At 32.4% G+C, this 20862-nt stretch overlaps 1 pseudogene; it reads right to left on the bottom strand.

Annotated features, from left to right (window-relative positions):
* Positions 1-219: 219 nt before the first annotated feature.
* On the bottom strand, positions 220-3460 carry LOC122290885 (annotated as a pseudogene).
* Positions 3461-20862: the final 17402 nt, after the last annotated feature.

The raw sequence follows: 20862 nt of genomic DNA, 5'->3' as shown, positions 1-20862 counted from the left end.
CGAGTTAGGTTTTTGCACTAAGAATGCAGTCTCAACTATTTCTATTGGACATGGAAACCCTCAGTGTATACCACTCAGAAATTGATCGTGGTGTATCGGTCAGGTACTTTTCCCTATCATACCACCCAGCTAGCGTTTTTCATTACCAACCCATTTCCAATTTCATGCATTGACTTGGTGTGACAAGTGACAACCACTGCATAAGCAAGAACGATCTTATTACAGGAAACTATTTCCTCCAAACCATATGAGATAAATAAATTCTGATTGAAAAAATGTATCTGAGTAGCCTTATTTGTCTGGGAGTTGCCTAACTATTACATTAAAGCTCCACAAATAAAAATAAGAATATCCAAAGCTGAAGACAGATAATCCTTTCTTTATCGAAAAAAATTGCAATCATACTAAGAAATGGCATGATTTATTTAGCTCAAAGACCTCTTCTGAGATGTAATGCTGACCTCTCGAGCCCAAAAATTGAGAACGACGCATAGATCACCCTGGCCATTTCTAAAACCTCTCGCATGATAAATGTTGTTTTCTTTTGCTTATTACACTCAACAATTAATCATGTGAGCAACGGCTACCATGTTTGCCTTCATTGAAAAACTGAACGATATTAAATCTCCATTATCGCATCAGACTGTATGAGCCGATTGGATCAAATCCAAGTCCAACTTTTTAAGCCTTACTACAGAATCTACATGACCTCTCAGAGTATGTATCTCCCCTAGCCTGCGAAATTCAAGGTTTATTATGATTAGTGCATTTCAGTTAATATTCAATGCCAAACTATCCAGCTGATTGAAAATTTAGGTATATCAAGGCATTAGAATAAGCTAATGAATCAGGATGGTAAAGAATCTCTGAAAGCTAAGTAATTTCAAAGGGATCAAACCAAACTCAAAGAGACTCCAGTAAAACTTTGTGGTACCTGGCTATTTCAGCACGCCGCCTGGCCTGTTCAGCAATCAAAGATGATCGCTTCCCATTAGTCTCCAATTCTGGAGACATCGATCCTTGTAGACTTCTTTGAGAAAGTATCCACTTCGCCTCCCGATCTTCCTTCCCATAATCTTTCTTAGAAGTAAAGGCTGTCTGCTCAAAACAAAAATAAAGATGAAGTAAGAAGAAGCATTTCAAGCAATGGTTGAGAGATTATAGTGGTTGAGAGATTGTAGTAAAAACTATGGAGCAATGAACACGCCACTAACCTTTCTATCGAACACAAGATGTAATGCTTCTCCACTCAATGCGTAGCGCACTATGAACTTAATTATATCCAGTGGTATGTAGAAGATCAAACTATATAACCATATAACACCTGCCCATCCCCATCCAATGCCACTAATGGAAGCAAAGCTTATATTTGCATAGACAGCAATTACAGTGGCCACCTGAATGCATAGAAACCAAAGTCTCAGCAAATGCTATGAGACTCTGCTTGTCTTGATTTAGTAAATTTATAAGCAACTTTTATGCATGACATCATAATAGTTAGTTTTGTTGGACTTATTCAAAGAGGAGTCGTTTTTGCATAAACTTTACCAGTTGTGCCACCACAAAAGCAATCATCAAGAGAGTTCCTGGCCTCTCTAGAAATGACCACCCCTGACTGCGTGTAACAAATATGAGAGCCTGGCTGATGATGCTAACTTGCAAATATACAGCTGATGAAACTTCCTCAGTGTTGCCTTATAAGGACCTTACGTGGAAGTGAGTCTGCAGTGGCATGGATAATCGATACTTACAAGGAATATATAGCAAATCTTGCAATTGTCTTTTCTTTATTTCCTTTCTACAGCATCTCAAGAAATGAAGTTGTAAAACAAGTTTTACGAGTTCTAGAACCTCAAAAAAAGTGGTGTCCACTTTTTATGCATGCTAATTAGTTTTACAATTAAACAATTTAGAAGCAAGAAATACAGAAAGTTTTCAAAAGGTAATAATATATTTAAGCATCATGGTTACTACTAAAAAATTTTCAGTTGAATCTTAGGAAATAATATATTTAAGTATCATGGTTACTACTAGAAAATTTTCAGTTGAATCTTGCATGCTTATTGGTTTTAGAATATCTCCAACCTCAAGAACAGCCAGTTAAAGTACCCAGATTTAATATCATCTGTTACATAGGAATCCCATGTCCACTAGAACATAAGAGGTAACACTTGTATGGGAGTCGAACATTCTTATAGTCCAAAGTTGGTTGGAAGGCAACATAGGGGCACCAGTCATAACTTCCCAGTATTTCAATTCTTTGCCGTTTGAACCCATTATAGACCTTGATGCCACAGATATAATGCTAAAATCATTATAGACAGAAGAAAGATTAATACTTAACTGTATAATTCTTCATTCTTTGGAATATAGCTCTGCTAGTTAACACAGCACTGACAATCACACTTAAGCCAGGTTTAGTTAGTACTATATCAGAAGCACTTCTTGCAGCATCTGTAGCATCTGCCACTGCTATTCCAATATCTGCTTTCTTTAGAGCAGGTGCATCATTCACGCCATCTCCAGTCATTCCAACCACATGCTTTTTTTCTTGTAAAATTTTCACAATTTCGTACTTATGTTCTGAAAGGTATATGGTATGGTAACTAGAATCAGCAAAACACCATGAGACATGACTATAATATGTAACATACAGATGATAAACATATTTTATTGGTAAGTACATAGTCCGGGGATTTTCATGTAAGCAATCATCTATTTTAGCTGTTTCTCTCATTTAATCATCCAGTTTAGAAGAATGCTTACTTTTATGAGGTCATTTACATGATCTGGTGATGTGGAAACCTTGCCATACCTTGGCCATGAAATTTTTAATTTTGTTGATATGTATGTTATATCAGCCTAATACAGTAATTCAGAGTTTTTGCTACATGTTCTTCAGTTAGTTGGCATTTTTTTATTTATACATGTATATATAGCAGTCAACATGTCCCTTCTTTTATCCCTAAGCTAGACATGCACCCTATGTGTCTCAACCTCACATCTTCATCACTCTACACCTTTCTTGTGGAGGGAGCCATTTGATGTAGAGCTCAGTCATGGCTCAACAATGAGGAAGAGCAAATGTTGGCCAGGAAGACAATTTAATAGTATACCCTTCATCCTTCTTCCTTCTCCTCTTCCTCCTCTTAAAAACATGCTTTTATGTTCATGTTCCATAAATCACCAGAAAATAGTAATGTATGTTGTCTAATAGGTATAACTTTTCATGAGAGATTAGATTACAATACAGGGAAATACACCAGCAAAGCCATCTGCCTTTTCAATGAGCTCATCCACTGGAAGAGCTTCGTGTTCATCTTTGTTACGGCCCAATAATGAAGAAGAGGGGTACATGTTTGTTCCCATACCAAGTCGTCGGCCTGTCTCCTTTGCAATTGCCAACTGATCACCTTCATAGGGCATCATTTACGTATTAGTATATCTATTTGGAACTCCTACCCATAGCTATCTGATATTAACTAGAAAACGAAGATGTAATGGAAAAAATATTTAAAAAAATATTAAATAAATTTAAAAATAACTTAGACGATATTATAAATATTAGGAATTGCTGACTCCTTGGTACATCACATTCATACTTTTTGTATCTTTATGAATGCAAAAACATGAAAAAAAGATGTTTCATCACAGTGAGACATCACAAGTCCTAGCTATAATATCATAAAGGAGAAAAAAATAGGAGTTGACATTTTCTTAAGCTTTTATACGTGAATTTATTGACGCCTATAACTGGTAGAATCTGACTGAGAACTAGTAAATGGTTCATATTGCATTTTTTGGAAGGTAGTTTTTCTTTAAGTTCCCCCCGGTTGTTGAACATCTTTAATGAGTCTAAGAGCTCAGGCCAGCATTATTATTTCTTTCAACTTATTCTAGAAAGAAAAATTTCTTTAGATTCTCTAAATCATTAGCATACTAAGAGGATAGTTGGCAATTACTGGGGTTTTGAGCATCATTTGTGAGTCTATCAGCTCTGGCCAGATTCTCATTTGTACTAACTCATGTTTGATCTCCATGTTTCAATTCAAATGCGGATTTTAGTTCCTGATACTTATTGATATAGTTGCATACAGTGTTGATACTGTTGCTTCCATGAAAAATTAAGATTATCTATGTAATTATGATGTTTCATTGAGTACTCTTCTTATTAGCAGTCTAAATAATGATTTCCTTTTGCTATTGTAAATATGTTGTCCTAAGGGATTATTTTGATCCATATCCAATTCAGGAACTGCTGTGAATCTTTGCTAAGGTAAATCTAACTAATTTACTGTATATACATTGTGCATTCATAATATCCATAGGTTTTTTTTTTTTTTTTTAATTTTTTTTTTATCTCAAAGTTACAAATTATATCTATAACAAGAATACAAATTACAAATTTCAGCACCCAAGATGAGTCTAATGAAGACAAATGTCTCGTCACATGAAAAACAAGTTATTGAAGATACAAAAAAGAGGTGTCCTCTATGTATTGAAATTAAATTAAACTCTCTGTAGTGTTAGCTAAACTGAGTGGAAACAATTCATAGGAGAAAAATCTTCAATGTCAAGACATAAAGACTACTCTAAATAAAGATGGAAATGGAATCTTGGAAATGTGGAGGACCTTGCTGGGTTGCATCACTCCTAAACTCTCTTGCTCTCTCTCAAGCACATACTAAATCTCTTGAAACGTCCATCCTTATTCACAACCTCCCTATTATTGCCCAAGTACCTTCGTTTACAAGTGCAGTTCATTGAGATATGTTTGCAATTGGAGGATTAAATCATTGTCTTCGTTTCAAATAATTTAAGTACTAAAGTATACCAACAACAAGCTTGTACAACCTCCATATCAATGGCCTTTCTTCTTAGCATCTTTATATGCATTCCTGCGCCATATACCAACAAATATTCTAGATATTACAATGTTTAACATGATCACATCTGCTGCAGCACTTCAATACTCCTGGCATAGACACACCAAAAGTGAATACACAACCTTTGTCATTCCCTTACGACAAACATGACAGCCCCGGTTAGTATAATCACCTCCATATGCTTTACCCATCTATCGTATAGCTAAATTGAACCTTAAAGGGAAACCGATTATACTAACATGCTAATTTCAACCATTTTAGATGGACAAAAGCTGGATGCACTTGCCCAATAGACTTCGATCACCTGCATATGCCGAGGGGGTTAACACTTTCCTCAACCTGGCACGAAACCATTCCAGAGAAAGTGATCGCATTCGATGTCCATGCCGTTCATGCTGTAACACTCTCTTCTTGCCTATATCTCATGTGGAGACTCACTTGTTCTTGAATGGGATCAATCCAAATTATACCCCGTGGATCTTTCATGGGGAGGAGGAAACACGAACTTTCAATGACTCAGACGACGATAGTGTTGCTGATTATACCGATGACTACATTGATGACATGGACCATATGTTAGCTGACATTCAGGCAGGCACATTTGTTGATGTGCCCCAAGATCATAGTAATCCATTGCCAATTGGTGGATCAATACCAGATCCCTTTCCAAGTTCATCTTTTGAGCAGCTACTAGAGGATGCCCGACGTCCACTTTTTGCTGGTTGTACAAAATTCTCAAAACTATCATTCATTGTGAAGTTGTTACACATTAAGTAATGCTGCAATTAGTAACAAAAGCAGCGCTAAAATTATATGTTGCTTTTAACGTCGATCAATTGCAGCGCCTATATATTAATTGCAGCGATTTTATTTGTTGCTAAAAGCTACAAAAGCAACGCACCAGCTATAGCGTTGCTGTTGTTGGATATCTATTGCAGCGAAATTTAATGATATAGCAAGGATAAATTTCGCTGTAATTGATCTATTGCAGCGCCAAGCCATTCAGATGTGGTGGTCTTTTGCAGCGTTAAATTATTGAATTTGCAGCGATGTATGAACGCTGTAAATGAATGCTTTTGCAGCGTATTTTCAGCTACGTTGCTATTGATCAAAAATATCACATTTATACTGTCGAAGATGCAAGGAGGGTAGTAACGCTGCAATTAAGTAATAGCAGCGTTTTTTGGGCGAATTTGCAACGAATTTAGGCGCTGCAAAAGGGCGAATTTCTTGTAGTGGCTCTCAAAAGCTGGACTAACCATGCATGTCTGAAAACAATTTTAAATAGAATAAATTATTTATTTTATAATTTATAACTAACGTACTAATGTGTATGTTGTCTTGTGGAAAGTTCGGGGGATGCTGCATGATCGTAACGACAGAATTAATTGGTATTATATATGTTCACGCATGCATGCATTTGAATAATATTGTGTTTGAAAGTATTAGATGAGGTTTGGTTAATGTGTTGAAAATGAGATAAATTGATATAAAAGTTAAATAAAATATTATTGTGACGCTCCCAAATTCCATTTGGGATCGGACGAACATTTGAAGCGTCGAGACATATAAAACAAGGTTACCTGCCTCCGTTCATGACATATAAGATGCAATATTCCTAACATGCATCTAACATTATGTAATATTCGCAGCGGATAATTTTTTTCTTTAGCAATACTATGCACCAAATTGAAAATATCCCAAATGCTTAAAACATACTTCATACATAAAAACCCATTGAACAACTAAGATCACAACACTAGTCCAAAATGGTTATAATCCAAAAAGTACTAGAGATGCAACTCCATCGTACAAGTAGTAATTTACGTTAACTACTATATTAACATTGACGTCGCACCTTCGCTTAGTCAACTGTGTCTAGTTGATCAGCTCCTGATTCTCCTTCAGGTCCTGTAACAAGATCTACCAATCGGGGGGAATGGTAGTTGGGACTACCAAAGTGAGATTTGATTACAAATCTCAGTAAATTAACAAAAAACTTCCACACAAGCGAATGATGCATGAATGACAGTAAAAGTATAAATGCATAATCAAATTCATAAGTAATTAAAACATAACTTGGCGTACAACATAACATAATTAACATAACTTGAATTGAAACATGAACTGAATTTGACTTGACATGAACTTGATCTGAAACTTGACTTAGCATGAACTTGTTCTGAAACTTGAATTAACATGAACATGATATGAAACTTAACTTATCATGAACTTGTTCTGAAACTTGACTTAACATGAACGTGATATGAAACTTGACTTATCATGAACTTGTTCTGAAACTTGACTTAACATGAAAAATACAAACTCCACAGTTGTTGTGGCCCCATGTATTCTACGTGTAAATACATACTCCACAGTTGTTGTGGCCCCATGTATTCTACACAAACTTGACTTAACATGAAAAATACATACTCCACAGTTGTTGTGGCCCCATGTATTGACTTAACATGAAAAATACATACTCCACAGTTGTTGTGGTCCCATGTATTTTACGTGTAAATACATACTCCACAGTTGTTGTGGCCCCATGTATTCTACACATCACAATGCAGTTAAATACATACTCCACAGTTGTTGTGGCCCCATGTATTCTACACGTCACAATTATTGTGTCTCACATAGTGTATGCATCACAATTACTGTGACCCTATACTTCGCGTGCCACAGATGTTGTGGACCCCACGAAACTGAATGTACTCAAGATGAAACGTGACTGGAATACGAAAGGACTGAAGCCCTGACGTAACATAACGTGACTTGAACATAACTTGAAATATATGACCAACTTGAGATAGAAACATTTCGTAATATGGCATAACATATAATAGACAACATATTTAACATGACGTACTTGCAACAGTGAATATTATATGACTTGACATACATGTAATAGATGACATACTTAGCATGACGTACTTGTAAGGTACAGTAATATGACAGAATATATTATGTAACAGATAAAAATTGATGACAGAATAAATTCTGTATAAGAGACAATTACGTGATAACTTGACATGGCATGACATATATGATAACACACATACATACACTGTAGTTCTTTTACTTAGCACACATACACAGTAGACTGCTAGTAAGTTAAAAAGTAGCTTACCTCGATTTCTGCGTTTCTTATAAAACCTCAAGCGCGATCACGAGAAACTGTAATTAGTGATTCTAAAAGTTAGCACTAAATCACTAATAACTTGAAATATGGAAAATACTAACTTAGAGAGTAAAATTTCTATTTTACTCTCTACATGTAGGAAAAGGACCGTTTTACCCATAACTTAAAGATTTTGCATACTAACTCCAAAAGTCACCAAAATTTACATGCCTCATGTAAATTTTATCCTCAACTCAAATATCAATTTAAAAAAAATTAAAACTAATCACAACTATTAAAACTCCATAGGGCCGAAATTCCCATATGCTATTTCCATTGATTTTTGTTTCTAACTTGTTTTGATTAACCTTTTGATCTATAACTTATAAAGATGTGATCTTCAAACCAAACCACCACATGGTTTAAAAAGATGTCCTAAAATATATATAAGCTTCTAATTCAAGATCACATGGTTAAAAATTAATCAAAACATAAATTTAGCCGAGAACATCCACACTTTAGCTTATTTGAATATCTATTTGTATAAAATTTCATATCTTTGAAAATAACATCAAATATCTTCAAAATAATAATATAAAATGTATATAAGATGCTTAGGATCCTCCAATAAAATTATCAAAGTCATTGGAATAGGTTTAGACCACCAAAGAGTTAAACTTTTTCAAAATAGAAACTGTTTTTCTTGTTCCAGTTTCTAAGTTTCTAAATCTAAGAAAATCTTTTATCAAGACCTTTAATCATGTAAAAATTCTCAACCAATAATCATATACACATGTTAACAATACTCCATAAAAATTTCGGACCAATATCTATCCATTAGCTTGGTCAAAAACTCCAAACTATAACATATTCTCCAGTTTATCTCCCAGAATGACCTTTCTATAGTTTACACAATATTTTACTGACTAAATGATCTTCAAATGAGACAAATAAGATACCCACGTAAACTAGACTAAGAAATGAACAACTTATATGAAGGAGATTTTATGATAAAATACTTACAAAAGTTTCGAAATAGGTGTGCAAAAGAACTCCTAAAAGCTGTCCAAGAGAGAGTGTTAAATGAGATAATTTTGTCGGGGGGGTGGCTGGAAATACTTATGGAAGAGATATAGAAGAGGATGAGGCTGGAGTGAGAGTTGAGTGTAGGTTTTTCCTACTCAAAAATATCTATAAAAATCAGCTCAAGATATTTCTATAAAACAAAATCAGTTTAAGATATTTTTATCTAATAATATCTATAAAAATCAGCTCATGATATTTTTACCCAATAATATGCACGAAATTAGCTTAAAATATTTTTATCCAATAATATCCACAAAATTAGTTTAAGATATTTTTATTCAATAATATATACAGTTTTGAACAGACATTTCGCCCGAAATTATGAAAAAGTGTTATTACGCCATAAGATCTTAAATAACCCTCTGAGTCTAATGGCACAAACCATAATACATTTTAACACTTCTAACTATCTCCAATAATCAAAACACACTTATGATACCATAGTAAATAATAATACTAACTATGTAGTTAGACAAAAATCTATACGATTAATGGATTCGTGAAAACTTACGGGATCTTCACAAGGTTCCTAAAACTAATAGAAATTTCACAATTGAATTTCTAGTGGGCTGTTACAATCTCCCCTCCTAAAAAAAAATTTCGTCCTCGAAATCGAAATAAGTAAGAAATAACAAGTTAAGGAATAGGTGTTGGTTACCAACCTGGTGTCTATCCCGTATATATTTGCCTTTAAGATTATGTCATTCCTTAACTCTCTTACTTTAATTAACAATTATATTATACTTCTTTCCACAAGGTTGGCCAAGTTGTATCGACACACTTTCCAAACCTAAAATTTCAAGTAAATAATCTTCTGAAACTCTTCTTTAGAAAAACATAGGCGATATACTTTAAGTGTTCTTGTAAATACCATAGTTAGTAGAGAATTCATCAAAATTAAGCCGTTAACCTCTCTCTCTCTCTCTCTCTCTCTCTCTCTTTTTAAAATCAATGGCCCTCTGTTTTAGACCAGACAACTTTGATCTGCATGATTTTTATAGGTCTTCTGTAGCTGTCAGGCGCCGTATAGCTATGACACTACTTTGTTTTTCTGTAGTTGTCAGGCGTCGCAGCTATGATACTACATTGCTCTTCTGTAGTTGTCAGGCGCCGCATAGCTATGACACTACTTTGTTCTTCTGTAGTTGTTAGGCACCGCAGCTATGATACTACATTGCTCTTGTCTCTTGTAGAGAAATGCTTCATGAGAGATGATTCGTCATAATTTTCTCTATAAAAGAATTATTTAGTTCATCTTCTTTCGCATCTCATCTTCTTCACTTTTCTGAAATTAGTCTGCATTCTTACTCTGCAATCTCTTTCTGCTTTCTCACTTTGCAATGGCTCAGCAATCTTCTCATTACCAATACATGAGGTATTATGCACCTCGTTCACTAGTTGTTTTTGCTTCTTCCGTAGGTGCTATAATGCAATCCAATAATGATCTGACTAATAAGTCAGATAATGAACTTATCTACGAGCTTGTGAGTCTCGGTACCCGATACTCATCAGCCATTGTTGCATATTCTCAGCGACTGCAATCCAGAACTAGTGGGGTTGACAAACTCCACGAGAATATTTCTGTCCTTCAGAGGCTTCTTATGGAATCCAACATGAAGATAGAAGCACTAAAGCGAGAGAACAGAGATTTAAAATCTTTGCTTAACTCTTCTTTTCGAGTGGCTACTCCTATAGATAGGAAAGACATGCAAAGTTTTAAAGAGTAAGAGCGTTTAAAGATTGAGGCAAAGAGCCTCAAATTTCTGTAATTTTGCTTTATGATAATAAAATAATACTTCACAAATATTCATATTTGTGTTTCTATCTTCTGGTAGATGTTTTATGTGCTCTATTTTATTTCTTTCAGAGATTTTCATATATATGACATGATCCAATGACTCATATAAATATGTATTTAATCATGCATATCCAAACTCTCAGTAATTTTCAAGTTAATAAAAATCTCAAGGAGTTCTACTGGTCTAGGACTAACTTACTTCTTTATAATCGCAACAATCAGTCCGCTTCCTATGTGGTACTTCGATAACTGACCAGTTAATAACTTAAACTTGAGACTTTCTCTCTTATGATTGTCATAACTCTTCTATCTATCATGAGTTATCAATTATTCTAACTCTAAATGATTTGTTCCTAATGTTCACATAAATCCTCAAAACCAAGATTTTACTCCCCATATAATAGTCTTCAAAAGAAGATCGATCTATGTATCTATAAAGATAGTGCTTTGCCAGAAATCATTTACTGGCGGCGTGGTAATACTATTATCATAAATGAATCCTATTAAGGCTAAAGCTTCTCCTAATCAAATTACTCTTCCAAACACAATTTCTATCGTATTCTCAGAATCAAAACAATTCTCCAAATATGTGGAATACCATTCATCAATCTTAAATATCATTTCTCATATTACTAAAATGTATTCTATATCTACATTGGTATGAATAATAATACTTCTAATGAAAATTGTTACTCTTCCTACTAGGGTAACAATTCAGCTTCCAAGCTGAATTCTCAAGCACTACCACAATTAATAGAAACAATGACTCATTTGAATCAAACAATGTACAATTTACCAACCCAATGACTTGACCTACTCCAAAATAACAATAATGCAATATTACCATCAATTGCAATCAAATCAACGTTAACTATGTTTAACCACATATAGGTCCTAGTAAAATTGTAACAGCCCGCTAGAAATTCAATTGTGGAATTTCTATTGACTTTAGGAACCTCGTGAAGACTCTATAAGCTTTCATGAATCCACTAATCGCATAGGTTTTAACCTGTCAAAATAGTTAGTGTTATCACTCACTATGGTGCCAGAAATGCGATTTTAATTATTTGAGATAGTTAGAAGTGTCAGAATACATTATAGTCTACACCACTAGGCTTAATTGAATATTTAGGATTTTTCAGTACTAAGTTTATTACATTTATTTTTGGAGTGAATAGTTACCTCGGTAAACAACTATGCGCAGTGTTTTCAAAATCACAGTGTGAAATGTCCAAATTAGGTTAGCGAAATTTTATTTGGACACTTGGCAAGATCTTAACCACACATAATGAATAGTATTAGATACTTGGCACAAAGAGAAACCATTAGATGGAATTGTGAAGGAAATCAAGGTGTGAGATCATGACACCTAAGCAAAATACACATTTAGAAAATGAGAAATGCTACACATCATCTCACACCACACACTTTATATATTAAAATAATATTTTTTATTTTTTTTATTTTTTATTTCATTTTATTCTTATTAAACTAATTAAATTATTCTATTTATCATCTACACACTACATATTTATTATAGAAAAATGAAAAAAAATTAAAATAAGTGTGGTGGTGAAGTGTGAGGATGATAAAAAGAATTTTCCTTAGAAAATATCTTAAGAATAGAGATTTAAAATACACATGGAAAGATTTTAGCCACCTTACTCTTCCAAGTCTACTCCACATTTGGAAAATATCTTAAACTGATTTTTGTAGATATTATTGGATATAATATTTTGAGATAATCTTTTATAGATATTTTAGGTAGGAGAAAACTACAATCAACTCTCAACTCCAGCCTTATCATCTTCCTTATCTCGTCCATAAGCATCTCCAGCCATCACCCACGAACTTATCTTCATTTACACATTCCTTTAAAAGAATATCAAACACTTTCTCTCGGACAGCTTTTAGGAGTTCTTTTGCACCCCCATTTCGAAACTTTTGTAAGAGTTTTATCATAAAGTTTCCTTCATATAAGTTGTTCCTTTTTTAGTCTAGTTTACATGGATATCTTATTTGTCTCATTTGAAAATAATTTGGTCAATCAAATATTGTGTAAACTATAAAAAGGTCATTCTAGGAGATAAACTGGAGAATATGTTATAGTTTGGAGTTTTTGACCAAGCTAATGGATAGATATTGGTCCGAAATTTTTATGGAGTATTGTTAACATGTATATATGACTATTGGTTGAATATTTTTGCATGATTAAATGTTTTGATGAAAGATTTTCTTAGATTTAGAAACTTAGAAACTGGAAGAGGAAAAACAGTCTCTGTTTTGAGAAAGTTTAACTCTTTGGTGGTTTAAACCTATTCCAATGACTTTGATAATTTTATTGGAGGATCCTAAGCATCTTATATACATGTTATATTATTATTTTGAATATATTTGATGTTAGTTTCAAAGATATGAAATTTTATGTAAAGAGATATTCAAATAAGCCAAAGTGTGGATGTTCTTGGCTAAATTTATGTTTTGGTTAATTTTTAACCATGTGATCTTGAATTAGAAGCTTATATATGTTTTAGGACATCTTTTTAAACCATGTGATGGTTTGGTTTGAAAATCACATATTTATAAGTCATAGATCAAAAGGTTGATCAAAACAAGTTAGAAACAAAAATCAATAGAAATAACATATGAGAATTTCGGCCCTATGGAGTTTTAATAGTTGTGATTAGTTTTAAATTTTTCTAAATTGATTTATGAATTGAGGATAAAATTTACATGAGGCATGTAAATTTTGGTGAATTTTAGAGTTAGTATGCAAAATCCTTAAGTTATGGGTAAAACGGTCATTTTCCTACATGCTAACTTTTAGTGCTAACTTTTAGAATCACTAATTACAGTTCCTCGTGATCGCGCTTAAGGTTTTATAAGAAACGCGGAGATCGGGGTAAGTTAGCTTTTAACTTACTAGCAATTTATTATGTATGTGTGCTAAGTAAAGGAACTACAGTGTATGTATGTGTGTTATCATATATGTCATGCCATCCCAAGTTTTCACGTAATTGTCTATTATACAGAATTTATTCTGTCATCAATTTTTATTTGTTACATAATATATTATGTTATGTATTACTGTACATTACAAGTACGTCATGCTAAGTATGCCATCTATTACATGTATGTCAAGTCATGTAATATTCACTGTTGCAGGTATGTCATGTTAAATATGTTGTCTATTATATGTTATGCCATGTTACTAAATGTTTTTATCTCAAGTTGGTCATGTATTTCAAGTTATGTTCAAGTCACGTTATGTTACGTCAGGGCTTCAGTCCTTTCGTATTCCAGTCACGTTTCATCTTGATTACTTATGTATGGGGTCACAACAATTGTGACGCATACACTACGTGAGACACAGCAATTGTGACACGTAGAATACATGGGGCCACAACAACTGTGGAATATGTATTTAAGCAGTTAAAGAATAAGTTTTCGTATAATACATGGGGCCACAACAACTGTGGAGTATGTATTTTTCATGTTCAGTCAAGTTTGTGTAGAATACATGGGGCCACAACAACTGTGGAGTATGTATTTACACATAGAATACATGGGGCCACAACAACTGTGGAGTATGTATTTTTCATGTTAAGTCAAGTTTGTGTAAAATACATTGGGCCACAATAACTGTGGAGTATGCATTTACACATAGAATACATGGGACCACAACAACTGTGGAGTATGTATTTTTCATGTTAAGTCAAGTTTCAGAACAAGTTCATGATAAGTCAAATTTCAGATCAAGTTCATGTCAAGTCAAGTTCAGTTCATGTTTCAATTTAAGTTATGTCAATTATGCTATGTTGTATGCCAAGTTATGCTTTAATTACTTATGAATTTGATTATGTATTTATGCTTTTACTGTCTTCTATGCATCATTAGCCTGTGTGGAAGTTTTTTGTTAACTTGCTGAGATTTGTAATCAAATCTCACTGTGGGAGTCCCAACTACCATTCCCCCTGAATGGTAGAACTTGTTACAGGATCTGAAGAAGAATCAGGAGCTGACCAACTAAACACAGTTGACTGAGCGACGATGCGACGACAATGTTAATATAATAGTTAACGTAAATTACTACTTGTACGATGGAGTTGCATCTCCAGTACTTTTTGAATCATAATCATTTTGGACTAGTGTTATGATCATAGTTGTTCAATAAGTCTTTATATATCAAGTATGTTTTAAGCATTTAGAATATTTTCAATTTGGTGCATAGTATTGCTAAAGAAATAATTTATCCGCTGCGGATATTGCATAATGTTAGATGCATGTTAGGAACATTGCATCTTATATGTCATGAATGGGGGCAGGTAACCTTGTGTTACATGTCTCGACGCTTCAAATGTCCGTCCAATCCTAAACGGAATTTGGGGGCGTCACAAAAATACCAGTGTCGATACCAGCTCCTGCAGTTCCTGGGGTGCCAGCATCTACGTCTCTCTGAGTGACAGCATATACTCTAATGGGTATGTGCACTTGCCGTAGTTGTGGATATCTAAACACGTTGGTCAGCAAACTTACCACCTCAACTAATCCTTCGTCCATCGGGAAATTCTAATCCTCTTGATTGTTATCTCCCTTACGATTTCGAGGTATTCTATCACGAGTCATGTGTCCCTTCTTGAAACACACAGTATATGTATTAAAACCACATACTGCCTTTTATACCTTAAGAAATTCAAGCCTACTGACGACTAAAATTTCAAGCCTAATGTTTGGTGCATTTCGTTAGTACATGTGGATTTACTGCCCAGAGACGTATTGCTCTGATACCACCCTGTGACGCCCCCAAATTTCGTTTGGGATCGGACGGACATTTGAAGCGTCGAGACATGCAACACAAGGTTACCTGCCCCCGTTCATGACATATAAGATGCAATGTTCCTAACATGCATCTAACATTATGCAATATTCACAACGGATAATTTTTTTCTTTAGCAATACTATGCACCAAATTGAAAATATCCCAAATGCTTAAAACATACTTCATACATAAAAATCCATTGAACAACTAAGATCACAACACTAGTCCAAAATGGTTATGATCCAAAAAGTATTAGAGATGTAACTCCATCGTACAAGTAATAATTTACGTTAACTACTATATTAACATTGACGTCGAACCGTCGCTTAGTCAACTGTGCCTAGTTGATCAGCTCCTGATTCTCCTTCAGGTCCTGTAACAAGATCTACCATTCGGGGGGAATGGTAGTTGGGACTACCAAAGTGAGATTTGATTACAAATCTCAGTAAGTTAACAAAAAACTTCCACACAAGCGAATGATGCATGGATGACAGTAAAAGCATAAATGCATAATCAAATTCATAAGTAATTAAAGCATAACTTGGCGTACAATATATCATAATTGACATAACTTAAATTGAAACATGAACTGAACTTGATTTGACATGAACTTGATCTGAAACTTGACTTAGCATGAACTTACTCTGAAACTTGAATTAACATGAACATGATATGAAATTTATCTTATCATGAACTTGTTCTAAAACTTGACTTAACATGAACGTGATATGAAACTTGACTTATCATGAACTTGTTCTGAAACTTGACTTAACATGAAAAATACATACTCCACAGTTGTTATGACCCCATGTATTCTACGTGTAAATACATACTCCACAGTTGTTGTGGCCTCATGTATTCTACACAAACTTGACTTAACATGAAAAATACATACTCTATAATTATTGTGGACTCATGTATTTTACGTGTAAATACATACTCCACAGTTGTTGTGGCCCCATGTATTCTACACGTCACAATTACTGTGTCTCACGTAGTGTATTCGTCATAATTGCTGTGACTCCATACTTCGTGTGCCACAGATATTGTGGACCCCACGAAACTAAATGTACTCAAGATGAAACTTGACTGGAATACGAAAAGACTGAATCCCTGACGTAACATAACGTGACTTGAACATAACTTGAAATACATGACCAACTTGAGATAGAAACATTTCGTAACATGACATAACATATAATAGACAACATATTTAACATAACATACTTGCAACAGTGAATATTACATGACTTGACATACATGTAATAGATAACATACTTAGCATGACGTACTTATAAGGTACAGTAATATGACAGAATATATTATGTAACAGATAAAAATTGATGACAGAATAAATTCTATATAATAGACAATTACGTGATAACTTGACATGGCATGACATATATGATAACACACATACATACACTGTAGTTCCTTTACTTAGCACACATACACAGTAGACTGCTAGTAAGTTAAAAGTTAACTTACCTCGATCTCCGCGTTTCTTATAAAACCTCAAGCGCGATCACGAGGGACTGTAATTAGTGATTCTAAAAGTTAGCACTAAATCACTAATAACTTGAAATATGGAAAATACTAACTTAAAGAGTAAAATTTCCATTTTACTCTCTACATGTAGGAAAATGACCGTTTTACTCATAACTTAAAGATTTTGCATACTAACTCCAAAAGTCACCAAAATTTACATGCATCATGTAAATTTTATCCTCAACTCAAATATCAATTTAAAAAAATTTAAAACTAATTACAACTATTAAAACTCCATAGGGCCGAAATTCCCATATGCTATTTCCATTGATTTTTGTTTCTAACTTGTTTTGATTAACCTTTTGATCTATGACTTATAAAGATGTGATCTTAAAAAAAAACCATCACATGGTTTAAAAAGATGTCCTAAAACATATATAAGCTTCTAATTTAAGATCACATGGTTAAAAATTAACCAAAATATAAATTTAGCCAAGAACATCCGCACTTTGGCTTATTTGAATATCTCTTTGTATAAAATTTCATATCTTTGAAAATAATATCAAATATCTTCAAAATAATAATATAAAATATATATAAGATGCTTAGGATCCTCCAATAAAATTATCAAAGTCATTGGAATAGGTTTAGACCACCAAAGAGGTAAACTTTCTCAAAATAGAAACTGTTTTTCCTCTTCCAGTTTCTAAGTTTCTAAATCTAAGAAAATATTTCATCAAGACCTTTAATCATGTAAAAATCCTCAACCAATAATCATATACACATATTAACAATACTCCATAAAAATTTCGGACCAATATCTATCCATTAGCTTGGTCAAAAACTCCAAACTATAACATATTCTCTAGTTTATCTCCCAGAATGACCTTTCTATAGTTTACACAATATTTTATTGACCAAATGATTTTCAAATGGGACAAATAAGATATCCACGTAAACTAGACTAAGAAAGGAACAAATTATATGAAGGAGACTTTATGATAAAACACTTACAAAAATTTCGAAATGGGTGTGCAAAAGAACTCCTAAAAGCTGTCCGAGAGAGAGTGTTTGATATTCTTTTAATGGAAAGTGTAAATGAGATAATTTCATGGGGGGTGGCTGGAGATACTTATGGAAGAGATATAGAAGAGGATGAGGCTGGAGTGAGAGTTGAGTGTAGGTTTCTCCTACTCAAAAATATCTATAAAAATTTGTTCAAGATATTTCTATCCAAAAAAATCAGCTTAAGATATTTTTATCTAATAATATCTATAAAAATCAGTTCAAGATATTTTTACCCAATAATATGCACGAAATTAGCTTAAAATATTTTTATCCAATAATATCCACAAAATTAGCTTAAGATAGTTTTATCCAATAATATTTACAGTTTAGAACAGACGTTTCGCCCGAAATTATGAAAAAATGTTATTGCGCCATAATACCTTAAATAACCCTCCAAGTCTAATGGCACAAACCATAATACATTTTAACACTTCTAACTATCTCCAATAATCAAAATACACTTCTGATACTATAGTAAATAATAATACTAACTATGTAGTTAGACAAAAACCTATACGATTAATGGATTCGTGAAAACTTACGGGGTCTTCACGAGGTTCCTAAAACTAATAAAAATTTCACAATTGAATTTCTAACGGGCTGTTACAATTGTTAAGATATTATTTTTAAATATTATTATTTTATTTTATGTGAGGATTTAATAAAGTTGTAATGATTAATTAAGATGAATTGAAATCATCTTTATATTCAGATCTAACCTTAACCAGCCCCGAAATGATAGTGATATTTAATTTGACCATGTACACAATATTCAAATTATAAAAAAAAAAAATACTCCTTTATAGTTTTAAAATTTTAGGTTACATTTAGGTAGTGAGGTGATTTTAGATAATTTACAAATAGTAATGAAAAAGTATTTGTATAGCAAAAGACTTATGGATAGCAAAAAATTATCATTTTATCTCATTTTATTTCATCTTATTTTAATATCTAAATATTATAAATACAAATATTTTTCAATTTTAAAATTTTTAACTTTTTTATCTAATCGTTACCTAATTATTACAATTTTTCTAAACTTCTAAATACAACACAAAAAATAATTCAACATTTTCAAATATTCATATAATTTTTTAACAATATTTTAACTTTATAGCATTTTTGTCTAATTTTTTTCTTTATCATTTTCCAAAATCTCATAAAACATCTCTACGCAAACGATTTCACTACTATTTACAAACCATTTAATTATCTTATTTCATCTTACTATCCAAACGAGGCCTAGAGAAGTTGTTGTAGAACAAAAGAATAATGTAAAAAAAAAAACCAATGAATTGACATGATTTCATTTAATACGTTAGATTTACTTTATAATAAAAGTAATTTTTATAATCTTGTACCGCATCAAATTACATCAATTTATGAGTTTATTTTTATATATTTCTTTGTGGGCTAAAATATTTCTCAAAGATAACGGCATCACTTGTTGCCTAAAGCATTGTTTGGACACTCAAACATTTTCAAAAATTCTTAATACTATTTTCTAGGCGTTACCCAACTTCAAAATACTTTTTAATTTTAAATTTTTAAAATTTTTATGTAATTGTTGTCTAATCATTATCTAAATACAAGATCCAATATAATTTTTTCAAACTTCTAAACAAAACAAAAAATATAATTAATAACTTTTTAAATTTCAAAACAAAAATCATGTTAAAAAATTATATTCAATTAATTTTTTAATTTTTTAATATATTTATTCAATTTTTATCTCTTATTTTTTAAAATATAATAAAATATTTTAAATTAAATTATTTCACTATTATTCATGTAATTTAATAATTTTTTAAATATTATAACAAGCCTTCAATTCAATACCTACTCCCAAACTTTGTTTTTAACTTTATTTTATATTTTTTCTGAGCTGACTTGCATACCTTTTTAATTTACTGTTTTCTCGTCTTTCTTTTAATTAATTATTTTAATTTCCTTTTCGTGTGCGAGTTTTACTACTTTTTGTAGCTTGTTATACAGGCACCTCGTGATCATAATTTATTTAGCCACAGAAGTGTTTCAACTTCATCTTAATATTATTGTTTTTTAAAGCCAATTTTACTAATTTCCATTTTAAATTTAATTTTGTCTTATTTGTTTGAGAACGTTCATGCTAATTCATGCCCCTAATTCTAGAATATGCTAGTTTCAGAGAGACTCACGAGATCATGTCATGTACGTTATCATTGTCTGCCACATTAGTCGTTGAAGTAAGGGCATTAATTGGTATCGCCGTGCGTCTTCATATCGTATCGTATTATGAGTATTAGATTATATAGATCAATTCAAATACAATACATTTTACGTGTAGATCTTAAAATCTTAACACCTATATAAATAACAAGTGATATGATATGACTCACTTAACCTATTTAATAATAAATTTTTATTAGGTTAACACGACGGTTTAACTTATTTTGACCCGTTAAACACATTTCAATTTATTTCATATAAATAAATTGAGCTGTTCTGTATATTTATTTTTTAATCCAGTTAATTTAATTTTTTGTATAATGCAAAAATAACTATATAAGTCATTCATAATTATAAGTAGATTCAAAATAAAATATTTTACGAT

The sequence above is a fragment of the Carya illinoinensis genome, chromosome 13 (genome assembly GCF_018687715.1).
Source record: "Carya illinoinensis cultivar Pawnee chromosome 13, C.illinoinensisPawnee_v1, whole genome shotgun sequence".
Taxonomy (NCBI): Eukaryota; Viridiplantae; Streptophyta; class Magnoliopsida; order Fagales; family Juglandaceae; genus Carya; species Carya illinoinensis.
Note: the sequence above shows the minus strand (reverse complement) of the source record. Positions and strands in the feature narration are given on the sequence as shown.